Genomic DNA, 15,175 nt, shown 5'->3' with positions numbered 1-15,175 from the left:
GTGTTGTTTTAAGACATTAAGTGAGCAGTAATTTGTTGCAGCAAAAATATGAAACGTTATAAAATGCACAGAAATAGCTAGTACCACAAAATTAGCACTGATATGATACCACAAAAGTATCTGGGGATGGGTGGTCAGTGAGAAAATAGTTACAGGAGCCTGGAAAATTTTTAAGGAAATTGTTATAGGTGCTGGAAAGATGGTAAACTGTATGTAATGGTGTACATTTCATAGCTTTTGTGATAGAAATACGGAAATTATACCTAATGAAATTTAGAGCAATGTGAAGATATTTCAAGTCAAAATGTTGAAAGTATGAGCTCGTTATTGTTAATTATGGTATGACAAAAAAGAGACAAAATCAGAAAAAGAAAGGTCACTTTGCAAACAGAATTAAGAAGGAATGGCTGGGCGTGGTGGCTGACGCCTGTAATCCCAGCACTTTAGAAGGCCAAGGAAGGCGGATCACGAGGTCAAGAGATCGGACCATCCTGGCTAACATGGTGAAACCCTGTCTCTACTAAAAAATACAAACATTAGCTGGGCATGGTGGTGTACACCTGTAGTCCCAGGTACTTGGTAGGCTGAGGCAGGAGAAATGCTTCAGCCTGGGAGGCAGAGGTTGCAGTGAGCAGAGATTGCACTACTGCACTCCAGCCTAGAAACAGAGGAAGACTCCGCCAAAAAAAAAAGAAGAAATATAGACAGTCCCAGATTTCCAGCTTGCATGATTAGAACATATGAGCTATTTCTTACAAAATCAAGGGGGGACTGCACTACACCCATTAGAACAGAGTCCTAGAAAAATAGACCAAGTCCAGGATGCTACCATTAAGGCCTTAGGGTAAATACCAAATCAAGGCTGTGGTTGTAGCAGATTTGCTAAGATTGCTAAAAATATTAAGATCATATCTAGTTAATTTTTAAGCTAGGCAAAAAGGCTAAAATGGTTAAGGTTATGGCCCCAGAGTAGGCTGATGTGGTCAAAGTGCCTGTAAATAGGTCAAAAGAAGTAGGTATATATAAAGATTAATTTTATGTGTCAACTTGGGTGAACCATGGGATGAAAATATTTAGTGAAATATCATTCTGAATGTTTCTGTGAGGGTGTTTTTTTTTTTTTAATGAGAGTAACATTTAAACCTGTGGACTTCCAGTAAAGCAAATCACACCCCATAACATGAGTGGGTCTCATCAAATCATTTGAGGGCATCATAGAACAAAGATTGACCTCCTCTGAGCAAGAAAGAATTCTGCTGGCCGACTGCCTGTGGACTGGAATTGCACCTCTTTCTTGGGTCTCCAGCTTGCTGTACTACTCTGCAGACTTTGGGCTTACCCAGCCTCCACAATCATGTGAACCAGTTTCTTAAAATAATTTTTCTCCCTGCCCTACTATGTTGATTCTGTTTCTCTGGAAAAGTCTAATACATTATGTCTAGCAAAAGCTATGGATGTGGCTTTTGGCAAGCAGATTTGACTAAATCAAATAAACCACAAAACTTGTGGGAGAACTCCAAATATCTATACTATAACCACTTACAGGTTAAAAAGTTTTCCTTTGGAGAGAATAAATATAAAGATTCTGCTTGGAAGGACATCACATATAGTTAGTAGTAAACATACCATGTCAAAAACATGGTGAAAGTTTATGTGAGACCTCTTAGACTTAGTCTATCAGCTTCCCAAGCCCTGGCATTTAGAATTATAGGCTTTCAGAAACAATATTGGAAAAGTGTTTTTTGGGGAATCTGACCAGAGTAAAATAAAGTATCTAAATTCAAAACATGGTTCCCCAAATTAAATGGAAGTCAGGTCATTCTAAAGTGAAGCTTATAGTGCTAAACCACACACAAAGGACCTAAATTTTTAAATCAGTTTTATACTGGAATACTCTTAAATATCTCATAAGGGCTGTCCTTCCAATGATTGCAATTTGAGAGAAAAGCTTTTCTCGTGAGAGGTAGAAACCAAGATAGCAAACAGAGAAAAGACAGTTTAAGAAACAAAGAATACTCAGAGAGAATAAAACTTCTTAAAGAACTATAATTATTATTTGGAAAGACAAAGTAACTTATTCTAGCCATAAATGAAGAATAAGATATATAAAATTAAGCTATATAAGATAAAGAACAAGAAGTGAAAAAAAAATTGAACTGCGAAAAAAAATGCAATAGTGAAAAGAAGAAAATTGAAACAGAAAATTTCATTATAAATCTTGAAACATAGAACATAAGATCCAAGAATAAAAAAAAAAAAAAAAAACCTGGAGAGAAAGGACAAGACAATGAAAGGACTAGCTCAGTGCTCCAGTTTCTAATTTAAAAACTTGTTGGTACATAATACATGTATATATTTATTGATTACATGAAATGTTTTGATATATGCATGCATTGCATAATAATCACATCAGGGTAAATGGAGTATCCATCACCGCAAGCATTTATTCTTTGTGTTTAAAACAATTCAATTATACTCTTTTAGTTACTTTAAAATAATTATTTTTACTCGAATCCTCCCATTGTGCTATCAAATAGTAGGTCTTATTTATTCTTTCTGACTATTGTTTGTACCCATTAACCATTTCCACTACCCCCTCCCAGACTTCACCCACTGATTACCCTTCCAGAGGCTGAACCATCCTTCTACACTCTGTCACTAAGAGTTCCAACCGTTTTAATTTTTAGCTCCCACAAATTAGTGAGAACATGTGATGTTTATCTTTCTGTGCTTGGCTTATTTCACTTAACATAATGACCTCCAGTTCCATCCATTTGGTTGTAAATGACAGGATCTCATTCTTTTTATGGCCGAGTAGTACTCCATTGTGTATAACTACCATATTTTCTTTATCCATTCATCTTTTGATGGACACTTAGGTTGCTTCCAAATTTTGGCTATTGTGTACAGTGGTGCAACAAACACAGTAGTGTAGATATCTCTTTGATATACTGACTTCCTTTCTTTTGGGTATATATCCAGCAGTGCGATTGCTGGATCGTAGGGTATCTCTACTTTTAGTTTTTTGAGGAACCCCCAAAATGTTCTTCATAGTGGTTGCACTAACTTTTATTCCCACCAACAGTATATGAGGGTTCCTTTTTCTCCATATTCTTGCTGGCATTTCTTATTGCCTGTCTTTTGGATATAAGCCATTTTAACTGGGGTGAGATGGTATCTCATTGTAATTTTGGCTTGCATTTCTCTGATTATCAATGACTTTGAGCAACTTTTCATATACCTGTTTGACATCTGCATGTCATCCATTGAGAAATGTTTATTTAAATATTTTGTCCATTTTTAAATCACATTATTAGATTTTTTCTATAGAGTTGTTTGAGCTACATATATATTCTGGTTATTAATCCCTTGTCGGATGGATAGTTTGAAAATATTTTCTCCCATTCTGTGGTTATTTCTTCACTTTGCTGATTGTTTCCTTAATTGTGAAGAAGCTTTTTAACTTGATGTGATCTCATTTGTTTATTTTTGCTTTGGTTGCCTGTGTCTGTTGAGTATTACTCAAGAAATCATTGCCCAGTCCAATGTCCTAGAAAGTTTTCTCAAAGTTTTCTTTTAGTAGTTTTATAGTTTGAGGTCTTAGATTTAAGTCTTTAATCCATTTTGATTTGATTTTTGTATATGATAAGAGATAGATGTCAAGTTTCATTCTTTCACATATGAATATCCAGTTTTCCCAGTATGGTTTATTAAAGAGGCTGTCCTTTTCCAATCTATGTTCATAGAACTTTTGTCAAAAATGAGTTCATACATATATGTAAGGATTTATTTCTGGGTTCTTTATTCTGTTCCACTGGTGTGTGTGTTTGATTTTCTGTCAGTACCATGTTGTTTTGGTTCCTATAATTCTATAGTATAATTTGAAGTCAGGTAATGTGATCCCTCCAGGTTTGTTCTTTTTCCTTAGAACAGTTTTGGCTATTCTGGGTCTTTTTGTGGTTTCATGTAAATTTTAGGATTGTTTTTTCTATTTCTGTGAAGAATGTCATTACTATTTTGATAAAGATTGCATTCAATCTTTAGATTCCTTTGGGAGGTATTGACATTTTAACAATATTATTTTTTGAAACCATGAATATGGGTTATCTTTTCATTTTTTGTGTGTGTCCTCATCAGTTTCTTGCATCAATGTTGTATAGTTTTCATTGCAGGAAAATTTCACTTCTTTGGTTAAGTCCTAGATATTTTATGTTATTTGTAGCTATTGTTAATGGGATTATTTTCTTGATTTTTTTTTTTTTTTTTCCCGATTGTTCACTGTTGACATATAGAAGTACTACTGATTGGCCAGACATGGTGGCTTATGCCTGGAATCCCAGCACTTTGGGAGGCCAAGGAAGGTGGATCACTTGAGCCCAGAAGTTTGAGACGAGCCTGGGCAACACGACAAAACCCCATCTCTACCAAAAAATACAAAAATTAGCTGGGTGTGGTGGCATGTGCCGGTAGTCCCAGCTACATGGGAGTCTGAGGTGGGAGGATGGCTTGAACCCAGGAGGTGGAGGTTACAGTGAGCTGAGATCATGCCACTGCACTCCAGCCTGGGTGACAGAGTGGGACTCTGTCAAAAAAAAAAAAAAATTATTTTATCTGTAAACAGAAATAGAAATAATTTAACTTCTTCCTTTCCAATTTTGATTCCCTTTATTTCTTTCTCCTTCATGATTGCTGCAGCTAGAAATTTCAGTAATATGTTGAGTAACAGTGGTGACCAGTGGGCATCCTCATTGTGTTCTAGATCTTAGAGAAAAGGCTTTCAGTTTTTTTCCCATTTAATACCCTAGCTGTGGATCTGTAATATATGGCTTTTATTATGTTGAGGTATGTTCCTTCTATACTTAGTTTTCTCAGGGTTTTTTGGTTTTTTTTTTTTAATCATGTGGGGATGTTGAATCAACTGAAATGATCATATGGTTTTTGTCCTTCATTCCATTGATATGATTTATCACATTGACTGGTTTGTATATGTTTAACCATTCTCGCATCCCTGAAATAAATCTCACTTCATCATGATGAATCAAACTTTTAACATGTTGTTTAATTTGTTTGCTAGCATTTTGTTGAGAATTTTTGCATCCATATTCATCAGTGATATTGGCCTGTAGTTTCCCTTTTTTGATATGTTTTTGTATGGTTTTGGTACCAGGGTGATACAGGCCTCATAGAAGAATGAACTTGAAAGTATGCCATCGTCCTCTATTTTTTGAGATAGTTTGCATAGGATTGGGATTAATTCTTCCTTAAATATTTGGTAGAACTTAGCAGTGAAGCCATGTAATACACAGCTTTTCTCGACTGGAAGACATTTTCTTACAACTTCAATCTTGTTACTTGTTATTGGTCTGGTCAGACTTTGGATTTCTTCATAGTTCCATGTTGGTAGGTTGTATGCATCCAGGAATTTGTTCATTTCTTCTAGATTTTCTAATTCATTGGCATATATAATTGCTCATAGTATTCGCTAATGATCTTCTGAGTTTCTGCAGTATCAGTTGTAGACTCCTTTTTCATATCTGATTTTATTTATTTGGGTCTTCTCTTTTTTGTTGTTAGTTAGGCAGGTTCTTTTTTATTGTTAGGTTCCTCAATTTTGTTTAACTTTTCAAAAAAACAGCTTTTTGTGTTATTGACCCTGAATAACCAGCAGGGATACCCAGGTAGGTATCACAGGTTTTAGGTGAGACTCTGAAACTTGTTGGCTTCAGGTGAAACTCAATACATTCCTAGTGGTGGTGGCTATGGAGACAGACTCCTTTTACTTGAGAAAAGCAGAGGGAAAAGAATAGGGAACTTTGTCTTGCACCATAGCTATCAGCTGTGCCACACAGGGGTATATCGAGCACTAAGTGGGTGCTTATTTAAATTGGGTCAAATAAAAGTGGGTAGGAGATATTTCTTCAAAAAGATAAAAAAAGAATACTTAATCTATAGAAATATTGGATGGACATTTATACAACTGGGGGAGGGTTGCACATTGAATTAATGATTAAAAACAAAGACAAAATAAGGCAATTATTAATCTAAAAAAACAAAACTTATGTAGGAAAATGATTGTGGATTATTATAGGCTTTGTTATGAAAATAATTTAAATAATATTAATAACATACTCATTGATTATATTATTAGCCAAATGTTTTATATAACTATATTAGGATGATAGAAAAGTAGAAAGTGTTTATATAAATGCTATGTGAGAAGAGAAGGGGGTCCTTAAAGAAAACGAAATTCTTATCTTTTCTAGTGGAAATAGGTAACCCCTAAACTGATAAATGAGGAAAATAATAATATAATAATATTATTTTCCATAGAGAGATGGAATGATACACAAATAGATTGGTAAAAGGTTTCACTATGCTGACCAATGGGAAATGTGGGTGAGAAAGAGTGAATGGTAGCTTGCATGGGATTCCTGTCCTTCATTAAGAATGCGACATAAATAATTTATTTCTCATACTATGTATACAAACAACATTGTGAAAAATAAAATTAAGTTATATAAAATAAAATCCTCCCTCTTACATGCTGTAAGAGAGTAATATTTGCCTCAAGACAGACCTAATGAGAAGTTTATTGTGAATTCATCTTTATTTTGTAAATTTTAATTTTGGAATTTATCCTTTCAAGACATATTTATTGACTGCCTAAAGTTGCAAGGCATGAGACTTCTATTTTCAGACAAATTTATTTCTGTCTTGATTCATATTCACTCTTATTAAAACCAGCAGTGGCTATAAGCTAATCATAAATTGTTGGACTTTCCCCTAAGTATGTTTACAGTCCTTGGTTTTAAGTACTATATTCAGTAATCTAACACAGCTTAATATTCATAATAAGAAAAATAAATGTATTTTCATTTCTTCTAGGCAATAGACAGTATTATTCTGAATTTTAAGCAAGATGGGCTGGAGATAATAACTAATGATGATGAAAACACAAATTTTAATATAAGAAGTCATTTTTTGGGTAAAGCTACAAGTTAACTATAGTTCTAAATAGTTTTATTTTGTATTTTATGCAAGACCAAGGATAAAGAGGTGCGAAAAAGGATTTTTTTTCTTTAGAGATAGTGATAACATTAAAATAGACTGTTTCATCAAGTAAATACAATGGTATATAATGATCATGGGAAATAGAAAAATATATCCACAATGGCAGAAAGCAAAAGTGCATTTAAGAAGTGAAGGTCATAGATAAATATGAAGTTGTCTTTGAGTATATCCATCAATACACCAGTGAAATATATTTCTAAAGGTTGAGTCTTTCTGTGGAATAGTAAGGATTTGATAAAACCATGATGAAGATAGTCATTGGGTGAACTGCAGCCTTGATGTACCTGGATAGATCCATAAGTGCTGATTAAAAAGTGGGGAATGTGTAGATTATAGAATAGTGTTCCTTAACAGGATGCTGACAATAGACTTTACAACTTTATACATTTTATACATTATAATAAATGTAAAAATCTTATTAACATTTTAATTTTATTTCTGTTTTAAACTTTTACACAAGTCTACTTTACTTGGTGAAAGCTAAATTTATTTTTAAGAACTCAATAGGCAGAAATCTAGGCTTTAAATTCTTAAGTATGTTGCACTGAAACCCCACTACTCCTTTCTGTTGCTCAGATGTCACCTATAATGCTGATTTATCTCTGAGTATCTCTCACTGAAATGAGTATTTTTAATTTATTGTTAGGGATATCCAGCAAATTATCCCAATATTTTCAATTTGCTTACTTTTTCTAGTCCACTGGTTCTCAGACTTGAGAAAGAATCATTTGAGAGCTTGTTAAAACAGATATTGCTGCTCTGCAATCTCAGTTTCTCATTCAGTAGGTCTGTGTTGAGGCTTGAAAACTTACATTTCTAGTATGTTCTCAGAAGATTCTGATAATGCCAATAGGAGCAACACACATTGAGAACACTGCTACTGATTATATATAAAGTTTTGATAATTCAAAAACTTAACCAACCAGAATCTGTTCACTAAGCATCTCTTAGGCATTATGTTAGGGACAGAAATTACAGTGTTATTCTGAATTTGGTAGGTCTGTGTTAAGTCTTGAAAATTTACATTTCGAAAATGCTCTCAGATGATTCTGATGATGCCAATAGGAGCAACACACATTGAGAATACTGCTATTGACTATATATGATTCGTTGTAAGTATGATTGTAAACATACTTCCCACTAAGGGGAAAGTCCAACAACTTATAATTTGCTTACGGCCACTGCCAGTTTTAACAAAGGTGGATGTGAATCAAAAAAGACAAAAATTTGTCTGGAAGTAGAAGTGAGGATATAGCCCTCATGCCTGGGAGCATCAGAGATTACAGGGATAAAAAAGACAAAATCTATGTGCTTAGGGACTATCAAATCTAGACAAAGCTTTTAACCTAATTTTTCATCATGAGGATAAAATATTTGACCTTCTAGAGAAGTACTGTCCAAAAGAAATAGGATATGAGCCAAAAATACAATTTTAAATATTCTAATAGCCATATTAAAAAAAATGAATAAGTAAAATTAATTTTAATAATATATCTTATTTATCCAAATATAGCTAAAATATCATTTTAACATGTAATCAGTATAAGCATTATTAACGAGTTCTTTTACATTCTTTGTTTTCATACTAAGGTATAAATTAGTGTGTAATTTATACCTGCCATCCATTTCAATTTGGACTGGTCGTATTTCAAGTGCCCAAAAGCCACACGTGGTTCATGGCTACCACATTGTAGAGCAGAGTTATAGAGAAGAAAGAAACTATCAAGAACCAATCCATGTTGTCCCGGATTTTAGCTGTGACTTCTAGGAAGACGAGCTCCACATCCATATTTTCATGACTGACCTCTCTCATTAGGGATTCTCTTCTGCATTTCTTGCTGATTATGGCTCTTCTTAGATTTATTTCCATGATCAGATTTGAAACTTCTAAAGTACTTTTTCCCAAGCTAGCTAATTTTTTGGCATTCCTGTTTCTTTCAGTGATTTTTTAGGTTAAAAAATCAATGTCATTTTTAATTCATTATTTTTCTGATACTTTGTCCTGAGACTCTAAATACTACTCTGGTTTTGGATTGGGCCATTTCAACGAATATTTAGTTTATTCAACTGGCTCCCATCTCTTTCCTGCACTTCATTCAATATTTCTTAAAACATATTGCATTCTTGGCACTATACTGTGCTATAGAGATAAAAAGATAAGTAAGATTCAGCATCTGCCCTCAAGAAATCTGCATTCTCTCTTCCTTTACTAACTCATCTTGTTATGACAGTAAGGCTGTCATCCTGTGCCTTTCCTGCTCAGAATGCCCAGTGTTCAAATATTCCATTGGCTGCAAGATACAACTCCAATATGATTCCATTTCCATACATTATGTTTACAGCCCTATATATAACTGTTCTATAGCGCACAACCTCTGCTCAAGTTGGTTTCTTCACTGTTCCTGCGATCTAATCTCTATGATTTTGTGCATGTAGCTTCACATAGCTGATTCTGTGTGTTTTTAACTTATATTTATTATTTTAACTTTTAAAATCTCTGACATATTTTCTCTTTAGAAAATGACTATTATTTCCAAGATAAAGATTGCTTATGTTTGAGTGGGTTCAAAATACAAAGATGTTTACTTGAGATATTGACAAAGCTGAAAACATTCAGGAAGATTTCTTGTTCAAAAAAGTAAATCAACAATAGCAATTACGACAAAAACAAAACACACTTGGAACAAGTATCCAATCTTTATGAAAATTCTTTACCAAAGAATACTGCTTAGTTCATGAAAGAAGAAACCACTTGAAGGAAAACAAAATACTTATTCCCAAAATATTGAGGATTGTTAAGACGTGAACACACAAGGGAACACTCTGCCTCAGCCTCTATTTGCCTTATGGTAGCACATAAATCCTTTCTTCCTAGAGACAGAACTTGCTTATCAGCACAGAGAAGGCACCAGCAGGCACTGGAGAAAACTGGAAACAGATTAACTATTTTCCCACTTTTTCCTGCCGCTTAAAAGACTGAAACAGCTCTCTCTTTTGTCTTGTCACATAGAATGTATGGCTTTTTGTTAAAACACTATTTAAACAAGGCCCCTAAGCCACTGCCTTGAGAGAGAAATACTTCTGTACTGAGGCCTCTCCCTTGTGATGGGTATAGCACATGTTAATAAACTGCTGCTGGGTTTTCTTTTGTTAATTTGACTTTTGTTGTCAGGAGGGTATCTCAACTTAGAACCTGAAGAGAGAGGGAAAAAAAAAAAAAAAAAAAGGAAAAACTTTTCTCCCTCCACCGCTACTTAATCCTAAATGACTAATTCTGCCTGGAGTTAATTGATTAGACAAAACATAGCAAGGAATTTTCCCACCAAGATGTTTCCAAATAAAATACTCTTTCACTGAATAATATACATTAAAAGGTACTCCTATTTTGGTACATAAACTTCACCTTTTTCCTAAAGATAGAATTCTCAGGTCTCTTAACACTTGTTAACTTTGGAAAAGAGAGTATTATTTACTAATTAACACAGAACCTAATGAGGCATTAAAAATGTAAAGAAATTCATGATCTCTTCAAACTAAAGATATATAAAGAGAATCTAATATTTAAAGTTCTTGGACTGGGCACAGTGGCTTACACCTGTAATCCCAGCACTTTGGCAAGTTAAGGCAGGTGGATCACCAGAGTTCGGGAGTTCGAGATCAGGCTGGCCAACAGGACGAAACCCATGTCTACTAAAAATACAAAAATTAGCTGGGCATGGTGGCATGTACCTGTAATTCCAGCCACTCAGGAGTCTGAGGCAGGAGAATCACTTGAACCAGGGAAATGGAGGTTGCAGTGAGCTGAGATAGTTTCACTGCACTCCAGCCTGGGTGACAGAGACTCTGTCTTAAATAAATAAATAAATAAATAAACAAATAAATAAATAAATACAATTATTTTATATCAGTAATGATCTATATTGGATCTCAGGAAACAGACTTTTTGCCAAAATATGTACTTTCAAATAAAGTTGACATTGGAAAACAAACACAAGTTATGAGTTTTTTAAATTAAAATATAGTCAATTGAAAACAACATAGAAGAATGTGACTTAAATGGGTTACTTGTGGCTCTCTTGTATAGGAAAATATGTAATTTTTCCTACATATTAATTAGAGGACATCCTTTGGTCTTGTTTGGAAATAATAAAACCATGATAGCATAATAGTGTGATATGTAGTGTCACAGTATCTTATACTATGATTCTATTTTTAGGTTCTTTATTGAGATAGTCTCCTGAAAACAAAAGTCAAATTAACAAGAGAAAAACAAGCAGAAGTTTATTAACATGTGCTAATATTGTGATACATAGTATCATAGTATTATGATACACGTGTATCTATGATATACATGATATATAATACCTTGATAAATCAAAATCACTATACCATAACTGAACTTTGGAGTCAATAGAGATTCATTATATATGCGTTTCTCACTGAAAAGATGGAAAAAGTAAGAGAAAAGAAATCAGATCAAGTCTTTAGAATTTCAGTAGGTTGCATTATAGGAGAGGAACCCTCAGTTTAGAAAACATGCAGGTTTGTTACATGAGTGTATTGAATGATGCTGAGGTTTGGGGTATGATTGATCCTGTCACTCAGGTAGTGAGCATAGTACACATACTAATGTCATCAAATAAGCAGTTTTATTCCAAGCAGATACAAAAAAAAATCATTGCCACATAATCGAATATAACAGGATATTATATATTTTAATGCATGATAACATCAAAGTATAAAAAGCTATGTTAAAATTAATAACCTTCATTTCTTTATCTATATAAAAGTTCTAGTGTGTATTGACCTTTTAAGACCTATAAAGCTCTTTTTAGAATTTCTCACAGCATTGGTACAGTATTGACACATTCCCTCATCAATTACTTATCTGAGAAAAATTTATATCTCCTTCGTTTATAAAATTTAGTTTTGCTGAATATAAAATGCTTAGCTGACAGTTATTCTGTTTAGAGAGACTGAAGACAGGACCTCAGTCCCTTCTGGCTTGTAGGTTTCTGCTGAGAAATCTGCTTTTAGACTCAGAGGTTTTCCTTTATATGTTATCTGATGCTCTTGTCTCACTGCTCTTGGAACTTTTTCCATCATGTTGACAACTGCCTGATGACTACATGCCTTGGTGCTGTCCTTTTTTGCAATGGATCTCCCAGGAGTTCTTTTATCTTCTTGCTTTGAATGTCTAAATCTCTAGCAATGCCAATGAAGACTTTGTCAATTATTTCTCAAATAGGTTTTACAAACATTTTGCTTTTCCTTCTCCCCTGAGAACACAAATAATTCTTAGGTTTGGCCAGTTTACATAATCCCATATTTCTTGGAGACTTTGTTTCTTTTGTTTCTTTATTTTGTCTGATCAGTATAATGTCTTTGACCTCTGAAATTCTGTCTTCTACCTGGTCAGTCTATTAAAACTTTCCATGAAATTTTATAGTTCCCTAAATGTGTTTTATTGTTTCCATAAGTTCTGATTGGTTTCTCTTTAAAGTATCTATCTCCGATCTCCTCAGAAAATTTTTCATGCATATCCTGAATTGTTTTTTAATTTCTTTGTTTTCACCATCCTTTTGTATCTCCTTGAGTAACTTAATAACCAACTCTTTGAATTCTTTACCTGATACTTCAAAGATTTCATCTTGATTTGGATCCATTACTAGAGATTTAATGTGATCTTTGAGAGTGTTATAGAAACTTGTTCTTTCATACTGCAAGTATTATTTTTCTGGTTTCCTCTCATTTGATTGGACTATTCTAATTATTATTATTTTTTATTATACTTAAAGTTCTAGGTTACATGTGCACAACATGCCGGTTTGTTACATAGATATACATGTGCCATGTTGGTTTTCTGCACCCATCAACTCATCATTTACATCGGGTATTTCTCCTAATGCTATCCCTCTCCCAGTCCTCCATCCCCTGACAGGCCCTGGTGTGTGATGCTTCCCTCCCTATGTCTACGTGTTCTCATTGCTCAATTCCCACTTAGGAGTGAGAATATGCAGTGCTTGATTTTCTGTCCTTGTGATAGTTTGCTGAGAATGATGGTTTCCAGATTCATCCATGTCCCAGCAAAGGACATGAACTCATCCTTTTTTTTTATGGCTGCATAGTATTCCATGGTGTATATGTGCCACATTTTCTTAATCCAGTTTATCATTGATGGACATTTGGGTTGGTTCCAAGTCTTTGCTATTGTGAATAGTGCCACAATAAACATACGTGTCCATGTGTCTTTTTGGTAGCATGATTTATAATCCTTTGGGTATATACCCAGTAATGGGATCGTTGGGTCAAATGGTATTTCTAGTTCTAGATCCTTGAGGAATCACCACACGGTCTTCCACAATGGTTGAACTAATTTACACTCCCACCAACAGTGTAAAAGTGTTCCTATTTCTCCACATCCTCTCTAGCATCTGCTGTTTCCTGACTTTTTAATGATTACCATTCTCAGTGGCATGAGATGGTATCTCATTGTGGTTTTGATTTGCATTTCTCTGATGGCCAGTAATGACGAGCATTTTTTCATGTGCCTGTTGGCTGTATGCATGTCTTCTTCTGAGAACTGTCTATTCATATCCTTTGCCCACTTTTGGATGGGGTTGTTTGTTTTTTTCTTGTAAATTTGTTTGAGTTCTTTGTAGGTTCTGGATATTAGCCCTTTGTCAGATGAGTAGATTGCAAAAATTTTCTCCTATTCTGTAGGTTGCCTGTTCACTCTGATGGTAGTTTCTTTTGCTGTGCAGAAGCTCTTTAGTTTAATTAGATCCCATTTGTCAATTATGGCTTTTGTTGCATTGCTTTTGGGGTTTTAATCATGAAATCTTTGCCCATGCCTATGTCCCAAATGGTTTTGCCTAGGTTTTCTTCTAGGGTTTTTATGGTTTTAGGTCTTATATTTAAGTCTTTAATCCATCTTGAGTTAATTTTTGTATAAGGTATAAGAAAGGGATCCAGGTTCAGCTTTCTACATATGGCTAGCCAATTTTCCCAGCACCGTTTATTAATTATTTTTAATTTAATTATTTACTTGAGATTTTTAAAACATGTCTTTCTTTCCCCTTAAGGATATGACTTTAATGTTTATAGTTTATTGTTATCTAGCTTTGGCTCTGGGTGCTTTCAGTGGTGAAGACTTTGTATAAGTTTTTTGGTTCTAGGGAATCTTTGTGTGATGGCTTTCTCAGATGCTGATTATAGTAGCAGGGTCACTTTCTCCTGTGGGGCTGGAATGGCAGAGGTCTTATGAAGCTTATCTCATTCTCCAGTGGTGTTCACTTTACATTTATTTCCCAGCATTTTATTCACTGGATGAACGGCTCAGGCCTCAGGCCAGTAGGAGATACCCATGGGCAAAAACTGGCTGTTGCTAAAGCAGGTGGGTAAATGCAATACCCCAATTGTGGGCAGAGGTCCCAGCCTTGACAGAGGCAGCTGCAGAAGCTGTCAGTGAAATGTGCTGAGGTCTTTTCAGGGGAAAGAGAGGCAATTACCACAGGTCCCCTTTCATGCCAGCAGGAAAGCAATCTGCTTCCCATTCACTCTCCTGACCTGGTGTGCCAGCTCTTCAGACCAGATAGGCATCTTTTTTTATTTGCAGGAATGCTAATGTTCCAAGGAGAGAAGGATTTTAACTCTACCTCTCATGCAAGCCTAAACCTGCGGGGCACTCCTCCTATGGGGATGCATTCACCATGAAGTGTTCCAGAGAGGCTGTCTACAGATGTACCCATGCAGACACCCATTGGAGAAGCCCTAGCTGTGTCTGCCATGGTGGTTGAGAAGAAGTCCCCTTCTCCAAGACCCTTCATAAGCACTTGGACTGCCTGACTGTTGGGGTAGAGCTGCAGACTTTCCCCATTGAGCCTAGTACTGCACATGTGTCTCTACTGAAATAAAATTTCAAGTGGAAAGTTGAAATCTGTGCTATTTTTGGTTTTATTTTGCTTTTGTCTATGAGGCATTTCCTTCATGTGGTACACTACCCTTTTCCCTAAGTGTAGTTATCCCTGAGGGCCAGAATGTTGTAAATACTGCTGCTTCTCTGGGTCTAGCCACTAAGTAGGGATGCCACACCTCAGGCTGG

General features: G+C 34.9%; 1 long non-coding RNA gene across 2 annotated transcripts in view; it reads left to right on the top strand.

The window, feature by feature from the left end:
- LOC126957398 (uncharacterized) overlaps positions 1–14,959 on the top strand; it is a 44,188-nt gene extending 29,229 nt beyond the window's left edge. For both annotated transcript variants that reach the window (XR_007726738.1, XR_007726737.1), the window contains one exon: positions 14,690–14,959. This is a non-coding gene — a long non-coding RNA (uncharacterized LOC126957398). The remainder of the gene's footprint in view (positions 1–14,689) is intronic.
- The last annotated feature ends 216 nt before the right edge of the window (positions 14,960–15,175 follow it).

This window comes from Macaca thibetana, chromosome 6 (assembly GCF_024542745.1).
Source record: "Macaca thibetana thibetana isolate TM-01 chromosome 6, ASM2454274v1, whole genome shotgun sequence".
In the NCBI taxonomy this organism is placed as follows: Eukaryota; Metazoa; Chordata; class Mammalia; order Primates; family Cercopithecidae; genus Macaca; species Macaca thibetana.
The sequence above is the reverse complement of the archived record's forward strand: the minus strand, read 5'-3'. Positions and strand labels throughout refer to the sequence as shown.